The sequence below is a fragment of the Salvelinus fontinalis genome, chromosome 6, assembly GCF_029448725.1.
Source record: "Salvelinus fontinalis isolate EN_2023a chromosome 6, ASM2944872v1, whole genome shotgun sequence".
NCBI lineage: Eukaryota > Metazoa > Chordata > Actinopteri > Salmoniformes > Salmonidae > Salvelinus > Salvelinus fontinalis.
Window position 1 is genome coordinate 50,059,368 of NC_074670.1, and position 6,194 is coordinate 50,065,561.

A 6,194-nucleotide genomic window follows, 5' to 3' on the forward strand; every position below is an offset into this window, starting at 1 on the left:
CCTCCATTTTCTCATGTGAGCTCGGTCACAAAAGTGAGCTGCTGCACAGAGAATAGGGTTTTGTCTTAGCCCAGCACTGCCTTCCCACTGCTGCTAATCTCGGAGGGGGGAAGGAGGAGCAGCCATTACAACCATAGAGAGAGGTTAAGGGAGAGAGCTGTAGGCTCTTCACACTGTCATCCTCAGCCACAAGGACTGCCGACCCTTCTTACCTCCCTTATTGTAAGACTGCTTCCCTACAGGTTTGGCCTGGTTCAGGGGCCTAGCCTGAGTTTTGTCAGACTGCTGCGCCGCCGGGATCTTCAGTCCACTAAGGCCAGCTTGTTGCCCCCTCCCAGCTGTGAGGCTGGGGCAGGATGTAGAAACCAACGGGCTGCCATGGGGTCCGGATCTGCGGGGAAGGGAGAAGTTGAAGGCTTCGGCCTTGTTTTTTGCGCATGTGACTCTTCTTTTGTCAAGTTGCCATTTACTATTTGAAAATAAAACCCAGTGGAAAATGGGTGATTTCATAAGCAAACTGAAGCTTGTTTCCCCTCATAATAGTTGACAGCCCTTAGGGAGTAACTGCGCATGCACCTCAATTCCGCAATGAGAAAGTGCTGTCCACAAGCCTGATGACTCGCACTCTCCAGAGGTAGTATGGTGGCACCCCCAGGTGTCGTCAAAAAGAGACACTTTTCTCGAAATAACACGGCCCTGTGACCCTGTTACGAGCTAGCTCATTAGATGCCTCATGGCTAATAGCTAGGTGAAGTGAGCACTGTGTATGAACGCAATTGTCGTGTGTCTAGTGTAGGCGTTAGCTAGCTAGCAACCATCTCGTGAGGCTAAGGGTAAGCTTGAGCTAGCACAGTGAAAACCAAAGGCAACCGCGTGGGTGTGTTGTTCAAATTCGGGCTGAAAATCCTCCAACGTTAATGCTGTGAGGCTAAACCGGTCAGTCTAGTCAACACAAACGAGTGAACATACAAACAAGTTGTACTAAATGAGAGATGGGAGCTAGCAATACTACGATCTTGGCAGGTGGAGAACTGGTTTCCGAGTTATCTAGCCATGCTAATGCAACCATATGTGCAGGTGGGAATGCTTGTGTGATTAGCTTGCTTTCCAGAGAGCTAGCCACTGTAAGCTAGCTAGTAGAAGCCTCACCGCTTTGCTATCTTCGGTGAGCATAGTAATGCTTAAGCTAGCTAGCAGCTACTTTGTGGCTAAGGTATGCTGTAGCTAGCATAGTGCTAGCCGAAGGGAACCGCGTGGGGGCAGTTCGACTTTGGGTAGGTATTCTTCCACAACCGCAGAGCCGGTGGGCAACCCAGTTGGTCTAGTTGACATGAATAAACGTAGGTTAAACTAGACAAGTGAAGGGCGCTAGCAATGTTACTGTGTTGCAGGTAGTAATGCTTGTTTGGTTAGCTTACCTGAGGTGTTAGCTAGCTAGCAGCTACCTTGTGGTGAAGGTGTGCTGTGGCTAGCTCAGTGATGGCTGAAGGAAACTGCATGGGTGCGGAGTTAGCCTTCGGATGGAGTGCTCCCGCGACCGACGGAGCCGGGAGGCTGAGATGGTTGGTCTAGTTAACACAAATTGTGAACGTAGGTTAAACTAGACGAGAGAAGGGAGCTAGCAATGTTGCAGGTAGGGTGTGCTAATGAGTTTATCTCTCAGTGAGCAATTAGCCTGGCCATGGCAAAGGAAAAGTCATGACTCCTAGTTGCGTATAAGACACATGCTAAGGAGAGTTACTTTGGTGTGCTGTATTTATTTGTGTTGCTAGATAGGCTATTTATTACAACGGTAAGGAGTGGTTTCCTGTTAGGAGGCAGGGTCCCTCTCTTCCTTCGTTCCCCCTCTCCATCCATCCCTCCTCCAGAAGGTCTATATGGTGTGTCGTCTCTGGTCCGCTGCCCAGGCACAAAGGGAAGACCAGGCCTGACCCATTCATTGTGCTGCTCTTAAAGGAAACCACCAGTCAATGTAGGCTCAATGAGGCGTGGCCGTTTTGTAAGGTCTGATAAAGTGCGGACTAAACCGCCTGGGATCTGGGCTGGTCCACCCGGTGTTGTGTCCTCCATTATGAAGGGGAGCGGTTGTGTGTGTTGTGAATGTAGGTCTGTGTAATGCTTGGTTAGTGCTGAATACAGGGGGGGGGGGGGGACTAGGGAGGGCCTGGGCGTTGGGGCCATTGAGGACTGGTTTAAGATGTCACCCCAGTGTTTGGAGCTGCTGTCCGCTGTCGTTAATTGTGACGAGGGATGATTGGGCGGCTCCTTAAGGACTGGAGGAGGAGAGGGACGTTTTTTCTGGAGTTTATTGAGGGACCGGATTGGTGCCTTTTGTGTTGAAGATTTTCAGATCATGTCAAGATAAGAGGAATGTCAAGATAATCAGAATCTTGAGGGTGTGTAGAATCTCCCAGCGACTGTTTTGGTCCTCTTCTTTGAGTTACTTCCACATGCAAAATGTTGCAGTATTAAGAAGGCATAACTTTGCAATACGAATGTTCCCTGTCGTTAAAGGAAAATGACCAGTTATGCCTAGTTTTTCAAGTGACACTTCAAAAGATGCTTCCTGGCCCAACTTAGCATTTTCTAGACACCTCTTGGGATAAGATGGAACAAATGGGACGATGATCCGGAGATCAAATTCATTAAGCTAAGCATGGCCAGTGAGAAAGAGACAAAGAGGGAGGGTCTTGGGAGTGCCGTGGCCCTTGTCTAAAGTGGTTAGGGGCCCCGTGTAGGCGTTGGGGTCTCCAGAGGCTGCTTGGGTAATTATCAGCCCGGGCTGCACGTGTGGGAGGACGAGTGTGTGTAGTCTGGCTGGCTGGCTAGTACTGAATGTTTGCATTCTCACAGCACCATGTCAATGGACTGCCCAAAGCGAAGTGGGGAGGGCTCTCCTGTAAACTGGATCCTATATCCTCTTATGTATGAACCTACCCCCCTCCTAATACCGCCCTCTTCCCTATACCCTAAACAGGGAGAGAGGGGGATTCTGAGGAGGAGAGGAGACATCTTTGACATGTCTACTGGGGCCCGTCAGGACAAAAGACCATTTCCTGCTCCTCCATGTGGAAAATGTCTGGGAGACGAGGAGGAGGGAGGAGGAGACAATTAGTGGGATTTGCTAATCACCAGGGCAACACTCATTTAATTGACATGTGAAATGTTGTTTAATCTAACAAGTCGATAGGCAATATGACAATGGGCTGGCAATCAGAACAGGAAAGCCAGGGGACTTCGACAGCTGATTGCTGAGGGAAATGTCTTTGTCTTTAGAGCTGGTGTGTGTGTGTGTGTGTGTGTGTGTGTGTGTGTGTGTGTGTGTGTGTGTGTGTGTGTGTGTGTGTGTGTGTGTGTGTGTGTGTGTGTGTGTGTGTGTGTGTGTGTTTGGCGGGGGGCGGGGGGGAGACCCAGGGGGATTAAACGCCATTATGCCTTTAACCCTTTTAGACAAATCAACACAGAGCAGCACACTCTCAGCTTTAGTAAGAGAGTTGTTTGTGTGTTTGTGTATGCGCCTGTTTTCCCCCCTCCTCTAAACCATTGAAAACCATCTATTTGTCATTGTATTAACACAATGAAGATGACCCTGACAATTCCAGACAAGAAAAGGAGTACTCCAGGAACAACAAAAAAACACAAATGAAAAAAAGTAAGCCCCCTTCGCTTTGACAGATATCAATAAGTATTTATGTTATAGAAAAAGCAGCAGCACCATATTGTGAAGCCTTAGTCTGGAGTGAAAGCATGGAGGGGTGGCTTAGAGACCAGACAATCCAATACTTTTATTTACCAGTCATTCGTTCAAAAAATACATTGAACAGGTTCTACACAAACTCAGTACACTAAAATAACAACCCCTAACACTGGAATAATCCAAAATGATAATAAACAGTTATTTCATCAATAAAGATGATGTCACTCTATAATAAATCATTCTCAATAGTTTTCGTATCAATGGCCTCAACATAGAACTTTCTTACTGGGCGTGTGTGTGTACATGCTGGATAACTTGTGGACATGGCAGGCGCCTACTTTCCTAAATAAGTCCGCAAACAACCCAAGGTGGTGAGTAGGTCGGCGATACAATGTATCTTAACTTCTAAATATAAAAAAGTTTCAACGTTGTTCTCTAGTCTGATCTTGTTCTTACCGTGGGACATTTGCTATGGGAATATGCTTGTACACCAGTGGAGGCTGTTGAGGGGAGGAAAGCTCATAATAATGGCTGGAACGTAGTGAATGGAATGGCATCACACACCTGGAAACCATGTGTTTTGATGTATTTTATACCTTTCCACCAATTCCGCTCCAGCCAATAACACGAGCACGTCCTCCCCAATTAAGGTGTTACCATCCTCCTGTGTTGTACACGCTAGCAACGTCTACAAACATTTGCAATATGTGTTTATCACCAAACAACGGGATATAAGTGGAGTGAAATGTCCGACATGACAAAAAACAATCAGAAAAAAAGGGGAAAGTACTTATTCACACTCAGCCATGACCTTTCATCACAAATATAAAGGAGAGAGGACTGTTAACAGAATACATGAAAAACCTATGGTGCCAATATACGTAAGGAAATAAGGAGAGGTATATTTGTTTAGAAATAAAACTAATGCAGGTATTATGTGTTAAGTATATGCTTTGTTTCTATTTCAGAAAATCTCTATTTCCTCTACTTCCTGGTTTGAGTATGACCCCTCACCTGGCTTGTGACCCTTCAACTTGATATCACTCCTAAGAGTTGGCTCTGGGGTAGACTACTCCTGTTGAACCACAGGTAAGTCCCCACTCATACATCAGCCTCCTCTTAGAAGTGTGCGTCCATGTTTGTGTGCGTATGCGTGTACATCTATGTGTGTTATATTGGAGCAGGGCAATCCTCCATCTATCCCACGTATAATCAAACTGCCAATGTCAGAGGTGACCTCCTAGTACTCAAACCTAGAATCTGAGATCAAAGTGGATGTATCCCAGTCTGAGTATTACATAGTGTAAGTCTGCCTTTCTATTTTATCTAGCTCTGTGATCTGGGCCAAGAGAGGTTTGTGAGCTGAGGATGATTCATCAGCTGGCTTCGCCTCTTCTAATCTCCAGAGTCACGCTCACTCACTCTCTCTCTCTCTCACACACTGGCATAGTAACCCCGTCTCGCTCCTTGCCTCCCTCCCTCTCTGTCTATCTCGCGTGCTGCCGAGGCACTATCTACTACCAGAGTTCAGATGTTGCTCTATTTGTACCAGGGAACGCCATCCCACCCCCTGCCACACCACACACACACACACACACACACACACACACACACACACACACACACACACACACACACACACACACACACACACACACACACACACACACACACACACACACACACACACACACACACACACACACACACACACACACACACACACACTTCCCTGCCATGCATGCCACACCCCGGCCAGACAGACAGCTTGGCTCCTGGCCAATAATCACAGCTGGATCGGATGCTTTAAATGTGTGTGTGTGGCGATGGGGGGTTGGGATGGGGCCGTGTCTGGCGCACCGGATTGGCCCACTAGCACGGGTTGGGCCAGGGAGGACTGGGATTGGATAGAAGGTAGCGTGCAGGATTAACTGCGCTGTCTAGCATGGCCTCCCCGAGCGCTGCCTGACAGTTCTGCATATTGGATGGGTTACAGCTTATGAGCCGTGTGTGTGTGTGTGTGTGTGTGTGTGTGTGTGTGTGTGTGTGTGTGTGTGTGTGTGTGTGTGTGTGTGTGTGTGTGTGTGTGTGTGTGTGTGTGTGTGTGTGTGTGTGTGTGTGTGTGTGTGTGTGTGTGTGTGTGTGTGTGTGTGTGTTTGTGCGAGTGTGTGTGTCTGTGCAGCTTATCTGTGCGAGATAACTCTATCCTCTGCGAGCAAATCTGCACGGTGGTGATTGCCTGACATGATCACGGAATGCATTTGCCTGGCCCAGACGAATCGTTACATTTTTAATGGCGGTTCCGAGTTGGAATCACCAATCGATTCAATGGCTTCAGCACATTAGATTTGTGTCACTGTCCAGTGGTATCACAGCTGCAATACAAACAATGATTAGCAATATTATTGATGAGAGCAGGGTTCCATTGTAGGCTAAAGAGGAACTTGTGATTATGTTTGGCCATTAAGATGATAGAAGGTACTGACAATGAAATCGG

General features: G+C 47.5%; 1 long non-coding RNA gene across 2 annotated transcripts in view; it reads left to right on the forward strand.

Annotated features, from left to right (window-relative positions):
- The window catches only part of LOC129858028 (uncharacterized), a 133,849-nt gene that overhangs the window by 21,591 nt on the left and 106,064 nt on the right, over nucleotides 1–6,194 (forward strand). For both annotated transcript variants that reach the window (XR_008759974.1, XR_008759975.1), the window contains exon 2: nucleotides 4,666–4,786. This is a non-coding gene — a long non-coding RNA (uncharacterized LOC129858028). The remainder of the gene's footprint in view (nucleotides 1–4,665; nucleotides 4,787–6,194) is intronic.